Source organism: Vombatus ursinus, unplaced genomic scaffold, assembly GCF_900497805.2.
Source record: "Vombatus ursinus unplaced genomic scaffold, bare-nosed wombat genome assembly UNPS02014775.1, whole genome shotgun sequence".
In the NCBI taxonomy this organism is placed as follows: Eukaryota; Metazoa; Chordata; class Mammalia; order Diprotodontia; family Vombatidae; genus Vombatus; species Vombatus ursinus.
Window position 1 is genome coordinate 5,800,080 of NW_020954553.1, and position 14,778 is coordinate 5,814,857.

At 44.0% G+C, this 14,778-nt stretch overlaps 1 protein-coding gene across 3 annotated transcripts in view; it reads left to right on the top strand.

The window, feature by feature from the left end:
* The window catches only part of HIVEP3 (human immunodeficiency virus type I enhancer binding protein 3), a 530,360-nt gene that overhangs the window by 44,400 nt on the left and 471,182 nt on the right, over nt 1–14,778 (top strand). For 2 of the 3 annotated variants that reach the window (XM_027864564.1, XM_027864568.1), the window contains exon 2: nt 6,816–6,910. The exons of the other annotated variant lie outside the window; for it this stretch is intronic. The gene's annotated coding sequence lies outside the window, so the exon portion shown is untranslated. The remainder of the gene's footprint in view (nt 1–6,815; nt 6,911–14,778) is intronic. 3 annotated transcript variants of the gene reach the window in all.

The window sequence follows — 14,778 nt, forward strand, 5'->3', positions numbered from 1 at the left end:
AGAGAGAGAAGAGAGAGAGACAGAGACAGAGAGAGAGAGGAAGAGAGAGAAGAGAGAGAGAGAGAGGGAGGGAGGGAGACAGAGACAAAGAGAGAGAGAGGTAGACAGAGGAGAGAGAGAGAAAGAAAGAGAGAGAGAGAGAGACTAATTCAGTCCCTTGAGTTGGGGGGATTGGCAGTGATGAGAGAAAGAAGGGAACAAGCATTTATTAAATGCCAACTATATGCCAGACATTGTGCTAAGCACTTTATAAATATTATTTCAGTTGATCCTCACAGCCCTGGGAGGTAGATGCTTTCATTATTCCCATATAACACTTGAGGAAACTGAGGCAGGGAGAGGTGAAATGACCTGCCCAGAGTCACACAACTAGACAGCATTTGAACTTGTGTATTTCTGACACCAGGCCCATAGTTCTATCCACTGGGTTGGTACCTGGTGGGAGAATTCCTCCTACTTTATTAATTTTCCTTGACTTCCTTCAAACTCATCTCAAATCTTACTTTCTTCTCTGGAGGCCTTTCTTGGCCTTCCCCTAGGAGAATGCCTTCCTTCTCCTTTTAAATCACTCATGCTCTGGGAGAGTACGGACTGTGGTTTTTATCTTTGTTTCTCCCCTTATTACGATAGTGACCTTTACATTGCACTTGGTGATCTCATCAGCTCCAGTGGATTCAATTATCACGTCTACATTGATGATGCTCAAATCCACTTATCAAGCTCTAACCTAGCTCTCTGGAGTTTATTGTATTTCCAACTGCCTTGTGGACATCTCAAACTGGATGTCCAGTAGACATCTTAAACTCATCACATCCAAAACTGAACATATTCTCTTTTCCCCAAGCCCTCCCTTCTTCCTCACTCTCCTATTGCTGTGGGGGGCACCACCATCCCCCCAGCCACGCCGGCTCACAACCGTGGTGCCATCCTCAACGCCTTACTCTCACATCCCCCTTATCCAATCTGTTGCCAAGGCCTGTTCATTTTACCTCTGAAATATCTTTTGCGTGTGCCTTCTCTCCTCTAACGCTGCTGTTGCCATGCCCACCTCCTGGTTGGTCTCCCTGCCACACATGTCTGCACTCTGGTCCATTTTCTACTCAGCTGTCAAAGTGATCTTCCTAAAGCATGAATCTGACCATGTCACTCTCCTCCTTCCCCTGCTCTCCATTCAATAAACTGCACTGTTTGCACATCCCCTCTAGGATCAAATAGGAAATCTTCCACTTGGGGTCAAAGCCCTTCATAGTCTCCCTCCTGCTTCCCTCCTCCCCCCATCACTTTCCAGTCTTCTTAAACCTTACATTCCTGTGTGCTCTGCGATCCAGTAACGTTGACCTCGCTGATCCTCAAACAAGACACTGCAGCTCTTGGCTTGGGGCATTGTCTCTGGCTCTCCCTACTGCAGGGAATGCTCTCCTGCTTCATCTTTGCCTTCTGGCTTCCCTGGCTTTCTTCAGACCTTAACTAAAGCCCAACCCTCAGCAAGAAATCTCTCCAGATCTCCCTTAATTCTAGTACCTTCCCTCTGTTGGTTGTCTCTACTTTATCTTGTTTATATAGCTAATTTATACATAGGTGTTTACATGTTAGACCATAAGCTCCCTGAGGGCAAGGACTGCCTTTTGCTTTTCTTTCTATCTTCAGTGCTTAGTACAATGCCTGGCAGATAGTAGAAGTTCAATAAATGTTTCTTGATTGACTAAAGGCTAAATAAATGTGTTGTCTATATAATATAGGGCAGCTAAGTGGCACAATGGAAAGAGTGCTGGTCCTGGAGTCAGGAGGACCAGAGTTCAAATTCAGCCTCAGACACATAGTGGCTGTGTGACCTTGAGCAAGTCACTTCACCCTGTTTGCCTCAGTTTCCTCATCTCTAAAATGAACTGGAGAAGGAAATGGAAAACTACTGCAGTAATTTTGCCATGAAAACCCCAATTGGGGTCACGAAGAGTTGGACTCAACTGAAACGACTTAATAACCACAATGCAGAATATAAGCCCCTTGAGAAAAAGATTGTTTAATATTTTGTGTTCATAACTTAGCAGACACTTGAAAACCTTCTGTTTACAATGACCGGGAAGCATATGGCATATTTTAAAAAATATTTCTATAATTGCTTGAATAGCCAAGGGAACTATGATCTCATCAATATCGGCATTCCTTCCAGTGATGCTGATTGCAATCCTTCCATAGCTTTCCTCCAGGTTTTCCTATAAGTTCACCACAGGGTGTCCTTTCAATGCTCCAAGAGCTGTCCTCCAGTTCTTTTGACATGGGGAGGGATACCCATAGAGCGTGTGAGCTCCCCATTGACTTATCTTTCACCATATGATTGACTCATCTTTTTTGGTCATGCATTTCTCTGATTTAACAGCTTCTTCCTAATTCCTCATTTGTAAGGTGTTGTAGCCTTCCCAGGCTCACCACGAGCTTCTCCGTGACCTGGTTTGCCTGATTCTCAACTTGGAGACTGCTGTATTTCATGACTCGTGCCTATTTTCATAAAAATCAACAAACCCTTAGTGTTTTATTGTGTAAGAAATTTTAGTTCTATGGGATGGCTGCTTCCTTCTGTAAGGATGCCAAGTAAATGCACATCTCTACATGACCCTGTAGGGCTGGTGCTTCTTGGGTGTGAAACCTTTTGGCAAGATTGACCCATATTCTTAAAATTAATTTCCTAGGACTAGGACTGCGGTTATCCAAGCTGCTTCTGGGACACCTGTATTGTGGTTGAGTAACTATTGATATTCCTCCTCTCATTTTTTTCAGTGTTTTAATTTTGATTTTAGGTCTCCAGCTCTGGGGGAAGTCCTTAATAGAATTTGGTTTGACTTTTTTGGAGCAGAATGTGGCCATAGGATCAGTGCTCAGTGATGCCATTTCAGCTTTTAAACATATTACGGAGATACTTAAAAGTGGACTTTGAAATGGGCAAGGGCTGGGGTGTAGAGAGAAAAGCAGAACACCCAGAATTGAGCTTTGGGGAGCCCTCACTGGTGGCTTCTTTCAAGGAGGACAGCACATTTGCAGTACCAACTCCTCAGCTTGGCTGAGCTTGGGTCACCCTCCATTCATTCCACTTTCCAGCCACACTTGACTAGTGGCTGCTTCTTGAATTCTGTTGTTTCCTTCCTCTTGACTTCTAGAATTCTTAATTTCCTTTAATAATTTTCCTTCCAAATGACTTTGGAAGGACAGGTTTCTCGTAGCTATTAATGCTCTCTCTCTCTCTCCAAAAATTATATTTGGAATAAGGAAAACGACTGAGCCAGTGATGTCACTGATATATGGAACTCCCGAGTGAGAAAACTCTCTCTACCAAATCACTTTGGCACGTCACTGCAACAAGTTGCCTAGAGTCCTGAGAGGTTGTGACTTGTCCGAGGTGATGCAGCCACCTAATTAGTTACCTTGTCTTTGGCTGTGTTTTGTATATGTTTATATGTGTACCTGTTGTTTTCCCTCGATAGAATGTAAACCCCCTCGAGGGCAGGAACTTATTTTTAGCATTTCAAGTACCTAACATAGTAGGTATCACTTAAATGCTCGTTGATGTATGGATAACAACAACACACTAATGGAATGATATAGTGATTTAGGGTTTGCAGAGTGCTTTCCAAGAAAGAGTAAATGTTGGGACTCCCTAACAGATGTCCCACAAAAGGAAGATTAGACTTGTCTTGCTTTGCTGGGGTTGTAGCAGGGAGTGGGAGCGGTGGGTGGAAGTTACAGAGAGGCAGATTGAGGCTTGACTTCAGCGGGAAGATATATCTTTCAAACAATCAGAGTTGTCCCAAAGTGGATTTCCTCTCACTGGAGGTCATCACAGGGAGGCTGTATGACCGCTTGTCAGGGATGGAGATGACCTGTGAACCCTGGTGGGTAGGGAGAGCAAGTATCATCTCCTTTTCACAGATGAGGAGCAGCTAGCATGTGGCTAGATCCTCTGTGATTCCCAAGTGTAAAGCTCTTTTCTCTGTCCATAGAAATTGAATCACAGCTGTAATTAATTAAATGGGTAAAAGTGAAATTCCACTAAGTGAATATCCCCACCTGAGGTAACTGATAATTCATTTTGGATTGGTTAAGTAATTTTCAGAACTGAATGTATCAGAGATTCATGGCTTTGTAGAATTTTAGAGCCAGAAGGGAACCTTAGAAATAATCTACTTTGGTCTAACTTCCTTATTTTACGGGTTAGAAAGCTGAGGCCCACAGAGAATTATGCCAGCTGTTGAGGATGTGGGCACAGGATGAATGGTGCCTTGGAGCTGGAGGGACCTTTGAGGCCCAGAGAGTTGAAATGACTTCCCCAGACTCACATAGGGAGTCAGTGTCTGAGGTAGATTTTGAACTCAGGTCCTCTTGACTCCAAGCCCTGCCCTCTTGCTGCCTCTGGCCTGTATGCCTGAGGCTGCAGAGCCATGCTGCCCACATCTTCCACTTGTTCCCTGGCCCTGTTTCAAAGCTGAGCCTTCCATTCTTATTACCCACAGTGGAGGAAGCTGCAAGAGAGTGGAGGGGAATTGAAAATGTGTGAGTCTATGTGCAAAGGAACATGCCTAAGAGAAGTAGGAGAGAGAGAGCAGGTTGGTGTGAGGTTTGCATCCCTAGCAAGAGCACAGGGACTTAGTGGGAGCAGGCACTGTGCTCCTTGTCTTAGTGCCCCCCCCCACCATCCTGGGCACAGTGATACCAGTATTTGGGGACACACGAGGAAGAGGCCTTTCAGGTGTTCTGTGGCATGGCGTAGTCCAGTGGCAAGTTTGGAGCTCCCTGTGGTTTCTGCAAGGAAATGCTTGAGAGCCTGGGCTGGGGCTGGGGGCCACACAGGAGAAGGCCTACCTGGAGGATGGTGAAAAGAACAAAAACAGTGTGATTATAATTGAAAGGTCAACTACCCATCAAAAGCTAGATGCTGACCTTCAAAAGGCGTCCTCCCAAATGCCCATGTTTTCAGGAATCACCTTCAGACCGTGGCAACATCTGTCCATTTCACTGTCTTCTCCCAGGCAGCACAGATGAAGTGTCTGTTCTTGCTAAAGCTCTGTGCCATGAGTTGGGGACTTTTTGGTGGGGTGGATGGGGTGAGGAGAGATTTGGCCTTGTGATTTCACTAGTTAGCCTGAAACTCATATCACTTAAAGTCTTAGTTTCTGGGGATACTAAGAGGTGAAGGCATTTGCCCAGGGCCACTTAACCCATGTAACCCAGATGTGGGACCTGGATGCAGGCCTTCCTGAGTCTAAGCTAATCTCCTGTTTACTACACCTGGGTATAGAATGAGAGTCAGTCAACATGCGTTCATTAAGTACCTACTATGTGCCAGGTCCACAGGGGACAAAAACAAAGAGAAGAACGGTTCCTGAGCATAAGGAACTCCTATTCTAATGAAGGAGACAGCATGAAAATAGCTAATTACAAAATGGACATGAAATAGTCCTTGCCTTCAAAGATTGGTAATGGTGTGCTGGAAAACATTTAACAACAGGCTCTCGGGGGGGGGGGAGAAATGTATTTGCAACATGCTTTTAAGTCTGGTCTCATTAACTTTTATCTACCATTAAAAAAAAGTTATTCAATCAACAAATGAATAAGTAAAGCCCTGATTTGTATCATTTGCCTATTTCTGAGGAGTAAATGATCTCACTGAAAATTTGACAATTGGCTCTCTTATGTCGGTTGGAGTTGACTCCAGCAAACCCCTACTTGGATGCATGTATACAGATAGGAAAATACAAAGTATTGTCTCGTGCTTTCCTTTCTGTGGTTTCTTTTTAAAAAAGAAAAATTTTATTAATGATTAAAAAATCATCACTGTAACTTCCTAATTTCTCTCTTTTTCTCCATCTGTAGAACCCTTGATTATTACAAAGATGCCCATTAAGTAAAGGAAATCAATGCAATGGGGCCTTGTCTGACACTGCATGCCTCATTTTGCGCCTGTAGTCTACCATTTCTCTAAGGTGGGAAGCATGTCCTGTACTCTTTCAGAGGCCTCCGGTGCCCATGGACCTTTTCCCCACTCCTCAGTATCCTCCATTGGGTTTTGACTCTGGTTTGGAGGCATCCAGGCACTGAGAAGAGTGCTTAGGATAGTACGAGGAAACTCCTCCCATCCTTATGTTCAGAGGAAAGGCATTCTGGGCCACCACTGTTCCTCTCACAGTTACCTGGTGGCACCTGCTGCTAAAATGTGGTTAGCTTTAGGGCAGAGGGCACTAGGTGAACACCAGGACTTGGAGAGCCATATCATCAAATGGAACATGCATTGACTAGAGGTCAGAGCAGAAGGCAGCCTGGGAATCCAGGTTGAGATAAGTGTTGAGAGGTTCAAGTTGTCAGAGGTCAGAACAGGCAGCGGGTCAAGGCAAACACCAAGAAGTATGCAGCCCTTACAGGTTAAGAACAGGCAAGTCAGGCCAAGCTCAGGGTCTGAAATGCAGGCAGACTAGTTGGGCCCAGACCAAGACAATGCATTTGTGCCTTCTAGGCAGGGTTTAAAAATCACAGCTCCCTCTGTCGAGTCACTGGAGGCTTTAACCTCATATTGTAATGCGTGCATTTTAACTTATAACAAAATAAACGCCTACTTACCATAGAGAGCACCATTTTCTGGCATTAAATAAAACATTATGCTAAAAGTATCCCTGCTATGCTCTGGGAGATTGCCTTGCTTATCTCTAGAACGGGTTATGTTCTCTGTTGCCTTCAGGAGAAAATACAACCTCCACGGTCTGGCATTTAAAGCCCTCTGTGACCTGGGGCCAATGAATCTTCCAACCTGATTTCTCTTTCCTGTCTGATAGGTGTATGGAGTTGAATGGATGAATGAATGGAAGGTGGATTGGACCAGGAATCAGCTAGAAGCAGGAAGACTCATTTGGAGATTATTCCATTTTAGGTAAGAAGAGATGAGAGTTTGAGCTAGGTGTTTTCAGTAGGAATGCGGTGGAGGGGAGTCCATAAGGCAAGGATGGGAGAGATGCTGCTAGGATAGAAAGGACAGGGCTTAGTAACTGATTGGATGTGAGGAACGAGGGAAGAGGGAAGAATCAGACCATCATTTGAGAGGATTGTAATGCTATGAATAGAAATAGAGAAGTTAGGGGGAGGAGCAGGCTTGGGGGCACTTTCCTAGTCTTAGATTTAGAGCTGAAAGATTCTCAGAAGTCATTGAGCCAACCTCCCCCCTTTCATTTTACAGATCAAACTGACCTCGGAGATCTTGAGTGACTTGCTCTAGGCCACATAAGTAACAGGGAGCAGAGCTGAGATTCCAATCCAGCTCCTCTGACTCCGTATCCAGTGCTCTTTCCATTCAGTTTCCTGTAGTGCAGAGACCTTTTGACTTGAGAGGAGTTTTTTATTTTTTATTTTTATGATGGTTTTGTGTACTTACTTCTGATATAATCTTGATCCTATTCGGGGTTCTTTGGATCTGTCCGTCCAGGTGCCATCTAAGGATGGTTGTTTGCATTTTGAGGGGTTTGGGTTTAGACATGATTCATTAATAGTATTTTTGTTGTTGTTCAGTCGTTTGCAGTTGTATCTGACTTTTTGTGACCCCATTTGGTGTTTTCTTGGCAAAGATGTGGGAGTGTTTTGCCATTTCCTTCTCCAGCTCATTTTGCAGATGAGAGAACTGAGGTAAACAGGGTTAAGTGACTTGTCCAGGGTCACACAGCTAGTAAGTGAGTCTTCCTGAGTCTTCCTGACTTCAGACCCAGCACTCTATCTACTATGCTACCTAACTGCCCTCATTAATAATATCTTGAATAATATTAATAATTGAATGCTTGCCACATACAGTGTCAGAGGGTGATACAAAGATATATAAGATATTATCCTGTCCTCAAGAAGTTTTCATCCTAGTATTCATTTATTCAACAATCATTTAGAGTCTGGAGGTAGGGGACCTTAGAAGCCATTGATTTCAATCCCTTCATTTTACAAATGGGGAAAGTGAAGCACACAGAAATTAAGTGACAACCCAGAGTTAAACAGCTAGTAAGTGTCTGAGGTGGGATTTGAACTCAGTTCTCCTTGGCTCCAAGTCCAATGGCTCATCCGTTGTGCCATGTTGCCAAGCATAGTGGGGATGATACAAAGACATAAAGGCTCTGTGCTCTCAAGGAGCTCATTCAATTGACAAGCATTTATTAAGCACCTACTATGTGCTGGATAATGGACTAGGTACTTGGGATTCAAAAACAAAAATGATACAGTCTTTGACTTCAAGGAGCTCTCATTATATTGGGGTGGTGGTAAAGAAGATGGGTGACCTGTACACCAACAAATACAAAACACGTACGAAGTAAATTTGAGGTTGAGGAGAGGAGATGAAATGTGCACATATATCTACAAGGTAAGGGTGGAATGAAGTCCTATGTGAATTATGCCACAGCATGCCTGAGAAACTCCCAGATGTCAACCCAGTGATGTTTGCTGGGAGAGCACACTCACCAGTCTTCTCCACCTAGGGAAGCCCCTTCTTCTCTTACCTACTAACATTGGGGTTGTTTGTCCTTCATTCTCAAAGAAGACCATGATATCAGGAAGGAGGAACCATGACTTGTAAGTGAATTGGATTTAAGTGAGGCAGGGCTGTGCAAAGTCACCAACCTCACTTTTTCCTCAGGAGCCATCTGGGTCCAGTGGCAAGATATCGATCAGGACAACTGGAGATGGCCCCCACCAACAATGAAGGATTGAAAGGGAACAACAGATTCTAGAAAATAATAATGACAACTGACCCTTACAACAATTGCAGAAGCAAATTATACACATTTTCATTTGAGCCTCCCAGCAACTTGTGAACTAGGTGTAGTACTGTCGTGAGGATGATGGCCAGACTTGGGTTTTCACAGTTATGAGGAATTAGCTCCCAGGTAAGGAAACAGCCAATGTATCTTTTATGAAACTTAGTCTTAGAGAGCTGCTTAGATCACTTAGATGTTAAGTGACTTGTCCAAGGTCAAACAGTATGTCCAAGGGCAGGGCTTGAATCAAGTCTTCCTGGGTATGGGTTGGGCTCTCCATCCACTAGACCATAGTACCTTTCTGTGCTGTCATTAGTATTAACGGGTATTATTACTCTCATTTTACTGAGGTGAAAACTGGAATTGAAGAGATGAAGTAACTGACCAATGGTCAGTTAGACATTAAGTGTCAGCATCAGGCTTCCTAGTCCATTTACGCTGTAGTGGTGTGATGGATAGTTACTGAAATTATGCAGAAGTCATCTCATAGATCAGCCTGACCCAGGGTGGTGAGTGAGCAGTTATAATGGTCTTTGGGAAACCCTTAGTTAAGAGAAGTTTTGACTATGACCTGGGCTCCACTGGGCCCCCAATTTAGTGGATCTCTGAAACTCTTAGGTTGAATGATCCTGTTTTGGTGATCAGATTCTCTTGTGCTTTCCCTGGCTTCCCCCAAAGAAGAAGAAGTTAGTTTGTGTGAGTAGTTATATAGAAAAGGAGAAACCTGAACAGTTACTATAGTGCTTGCCACTTGAACGTGACCACAGCCTCCTCAGGATTATCGGTTTGGGATATTTCAGCAAATCTTCAAAAAATAACATTTTTGATGACTTAGAGGAAGTGGGAAACCAATCAATTCATCCATACAGAAATCTGATGGGAAACTCCAGCAGGGATCAAAAGTCCCAACGCACTTGTAAATTCACACCTTTCAAAAAACATATTTACTCTTATCTGACCTTAGATATCTCTGGGCAAGACCTCTCTTCTAAAGAAAAGCAATCCAGAAGTGGAAATCCCCAGGAAAAGCTGTGAAGTCAGTCGAGAGGCTGTCTTGTTGAAAAACAAGGCTCTAAATGTGTCCTGTTATACAAACCAGATGAAGTCAACACAGCTCGGCATTTCTTTCTATTTTCTACTCTGGCCATGGCAGAAGTGATGAATTTAAGGTAGCTCATCCCTGATGGTTAAGAAATGTAGTATTCATGGGAAATTCTTGATAATTTATTCTATTCACTGCATTACACTGTCTCTATTGATATTAAAATACGATTTTATACACACACACACACACACACACACACACATTCAGGAATCCATCTCTTTTGTAAAAGAAAGTCATTATCCCAGTACTCCAATTTTTTTCATCTCCTCAATCCTCATAATCTCAGGTTATATAAATCAGTTTAACCCCCCAACCTCCAATTTTGTAAGGGATGGGTTGGGGGCAGCATTGGAATTAAACTGAGAAGAATCCAAAGTCCCTTAGCCCCAGGGTGTTAATACCACTGGTTAATGTTTATTTCAGGAAGGCATGCCTGGGCCATATATAGTCCAGACCTCTGTCTGTCCTCATCTTCTTTCATTTTTAGCTTCATCTCCTTCTACCCACCCCTCCCCCCAGCTGATACTCTAACAGCCCGACTTTCTGCCCCATGGTCAGCTTGGTCCCAGGAGTTATAATTGGCCAGCACAGTGGAGAGTCTGTGGGTAGGAGCCCTGAGGTTTGGTTGCTTTTTGCCTTACTTGGCATGGTTGAGGGGGTGACCTACAACGTGAGATACCATGCTGTGTTGCTTGAATTGAGTTCTTAACCTGAGTTATTTGCTTTGATCCGGTACAACTATAAAAACTTATGGGGCAGTAAATTACCCCTTCGCCATAAGCTTAATTTAACTAGGGTTGGAAGTTTGTGCATCCCTCAGGGATGCTTCTGGGTATTTCCTTCTCTCTCGTCTCAGAGAGTGACATGTTTTTGTCCTAAAAAAGATAGCCACCCATTGAGCTGCTCACGTTACTGCTCCGCACCTTCGTTTCCTTGCCAGCAGAGTCAGGGAATGTAATACTCCTTCATAAAGACCCTTTGAGGTTCTTGGGTTGAAGATCCCGAGTCCCTGCCAGCTTGGGTGGCCCCAGGAGAGGAGCAAGATTTCAGGAACAGGGCCAGCAAGAAGAGCAGCAAGAAGAGTCTTCCACAGGCAGGACTTTTCTTTCTTCATTGCCCTCCTTTTCGTCTTTGCTCATGGTCAGTGTTCCAGAGCCAGGCCACTGCTAGGATGGGGTCATGTGGAGAAGTCTGGCCCCCTGCCAGACCCCATCCTCACCACCCCCATCCAAAGGAGCTCACTTGGTATTTGCATGTACAAGTCTCCTATTTTTCTTGAAATATAGTTTGACCAGTTTCTTGCCTGAGGAGGTACATTGAGGCTGATGGAATCAGGGTCTACATTTTGATAATAGCATTTGAATGAGCTCTCTCTGGTCATAATTCTGCTCCTCTAGTCCTGGAGGTGGGCTTGATGCCCGGTGCCTTTTGCCATAGGATCTGAGTGTAAACAGAAGGGAGACGCCTCTCATTTGTCTCTGTGCCGTATGCCCACAGAGGGGAGGGTGGGTGGATGATTGTGGTGCCAGGATCAGGGATGGACAGTCTGCTCCTCCTGGGGCTGGGGGTGGGCTTCTGCACAGCAGAGGGACAGCTGCCTAACCTGACTTAAAATATTTTGTAGTGCTCTAGCCTCTCTAGGTTGGGGACACTGGGGATGTGAATAAGCTGGACCTTGTCCGTAGGTGAGTGACCAAATGGTGAGGGGCCTTGAGATCATGCAACAGAAGCATCATTTGAAAGAATTTGACGTGTTTAGCCTAGACAAGAGAAGGATCAAGAGGGACACAGTAGCTGCCTTTAGGTGTCAAAGGGCTGTTCTTTAGAAGAAGGAAAAGGCTTGTACTGCTTGGACCCAGAGGGCGGAACCAGGAGTATCAATAGAAGTTGCAGAGGTGGATTTAGGTTTGCTGTCAGGAAAATTTCCTACCAATTAGAGCTGTCTAGAAGTAGAGTGGACTTCTTCAGGAGGGAGAGGCTTCACCAGAGGCCTTCAAGCAGAGGCTCACTAACAACTTATTGGGTTTGTTGTAGGGGGGATTCATGATTAGACATGGGCTGACCTAGGGGGCTTTTTCCAGCTCTGAGCCGTGGCTTACCGAACAATGTAGCCAGCCCCTTGTAAGTCAGGAGCTTTGATGGGTAAACGGATCTCTCTCTTAGAGTATGTACAATGGCATATAGGTTTTCTTGGGGCTGACTGGCATGAATCTGACTGGGCATCTTGTCAGGGGAAGGGGTTTCTGGGTGAGTGATTCTGTTGTACAGGCAAGCTGGTGAACTCCTTGATCTAATATTGTTTGTCATTCCTCCTTGATCGGTGGAGCTAACAGAAGTCTCGGTCGGTTGGAGTCCAGAGTAGGGTGGCCGGGTTCATCTATTTACCTTGGCTGCTGGGTGATCTGGCTTTATTTTACTGGGGCAGCCACCCCTAAAGTGTTCATTGTCTGTTGATAGGAACTGAGGTGGGTGGCAGGCTAGGGGGATGTAATTCAGTCCTGTCTTGGCATGATGTCCTGTGCGTCAACAGGCCGTAGCTCAGACAGTTGCTGATTGTCACATTGTGTGTGTCTGTGTGTGTGTTTTAAAAATAAAGACCTGCTTGTTTCTAAAGAAGACTGGCGTTGGTCCAGAAAAGTCTGAGCGTAAAAGTTCTCTTGAAGGGGAAGGCACCTTTGTATTTGGGACAATTTCAGTGTTTATGAAAGAAGCTAAAAATGCTGGGTAAAGATCAGCTGAAAAATCTGAGGCAGGGGGCTTCCTTTGTGACTAGGCCAATTCATCTCATGGTCCTACTTCTTCTTCTAGGCCTTGTCCCCCAGATCCTGAAGCAAATATGGCAGGCAGTCTGCCAAATGTATAGGGAGGGAGTGATTTATTTTCCTTTGTTATTGGGAGAGGGGTGGATAGGGGAGAGAGAATGACAGAAGTTTGCAAGCTATTTCTAAACTACTTTAAAAGGCTTTCAGAAGAAAACATTGAGTCTTGATTTAGGAAAGATTTGGGGAGAGAACAGCTTCTCTTCTATATTATGTAGATAGGAGCCAAGATGAGTTCTAAGGCTGATCTAGTTCTAAACTCTGTTAGCAAGGTAGTGGGGTGATATAGTGGGGCCACCACTAGGGTGATGACCCCTTTTTCTGCACTAGGAGTGCTCTTTTCTATTGATAATACAGTTGAAGAGTTCCCCACTGATGTAGGGAATAGGGATTCTTCCCATTCCCTAACTCTCCTTCCTCAAATGATCTCTTTATTTGTATACATGTTGTGTCATTACTGCCCATCTCCCTTCCAAACTAATGTAACTTCCACCTGAAGAATGAGTCTCTTTTTTTAATATCACCTTTGATAAATGATCTTCTACCTTCCATTTGACAGCCTCCATGACAACTGTCCCAAATGAGATGGCCCTTCTCCTGAAGTGGTGGTTTCCCTCAGGGAACTTTGTCTTATTTGCCCCTATCACATTTTCCTTGTCTCATATTCATTTGTGTACAGAGACATAACTAGGGTAGGATGACTGGGACTTTTCCCAGGGCACTGAAATTTAGAGCCTACTGATAGCACTTGGAACTCCCAGTGAAGAATCTCCCTTTGCCGATGTAGATGATTCCAGCTTGTCTGCAACTGAACAGTCTTAAAGTTGGCTGGGGACATCGAGAGGTTGTGACTTGTCCAAGGTCATGCAGTCAATATATGTGAGAGGCAAGACCTGAACCAAGTTCTCCCTGCCTTTAAGGATATCTGTCTCTAGTACAAGGGTTTTTCACCTTTTTTGTGTCATGGACTCCCTTTGGCAGTTTGGTGAACCCTATGGACCCCTTCTTAAAATAATGTCTTCAAATAATTGGAGGAAATGTGAAGCTTCAACTAGAGGCTAGTGAAACTAAAGAAGTTATTTTTCCTCCCATCCAAGTTCATGGACCCCCTGAAATCTGTTTGTGGACCTCAGGCTAGGTACCCCAATTCTGTAAGATGATTGTAACAGGAAGCCACTAGATGTCTTGCTTCTCTTTTCCCTTTTCTCTCCATCCGTACACCATCTCCTATGATCTTACCTCAGGTGAGCTTCCTCCTTCCCTCTCCCCACTTCTGCCTTCAGGCCTTCTGGTAGTGACTTCATAGGGTCTTGTAGCCTCCTCCTGCCATGAGGACTTCTGTTCCAGGATCTCTTCTCCCCATCCCAATCTTTCCACCCCTTTCCATTTTTTCTTAAAAAGCTGATTGGAGGTACATTTTGTGCTAAGTATCCCGGGTATTAATATTGCTAGTTAGGATTCTTTTTTTTTTGTACAAGAATTATCACTATCATTATATTATCACTCATCTCCATCTCAATGAAATTGTAATTTCCCTGAGAGCAGTAATTGTGTTGTTTTTCATTTTTGCATCCCTAGGGCTCAGCTCTGTACCTCGTGCAAAGGTGCTTAATAATCATTTATTGGATTGAAAAAAGTTATTGAATGAGTTATTGCTTATTAATAGGATACTGGCTAAAAACATCCCTGGTTTGGAGGTAGAACCCTCTAAATTATAGTAGAAACTAATGTTGTTTCCTTCTCTACCATAGAGAATACAGCTTTCCAAGAAACCAAATTACTCATGTCCCATAGACAGGATGTCCCCCTCTCCCAGACAGGCTTTTGGCTGTACTAGCATTTCTGTTTCTCCGGTGCTTCCAGGCAGTCAATTTCATCTTGCAATTATATGATTTCATGTTTGTTGTATATTAGGTTTCACTAGATTTCATACATTTAAACACATTTTTTCCATTGCTGCTGTTTTTCGATTTCTATACACATCTGTTTCATGTTCTGTTTCATCTTGAATGGTTCTAGGTTAAAATGACCAGATTCCACATGTTTGTTAATGCCAGACACAAGGGATTGGACCTAGAGAATATTG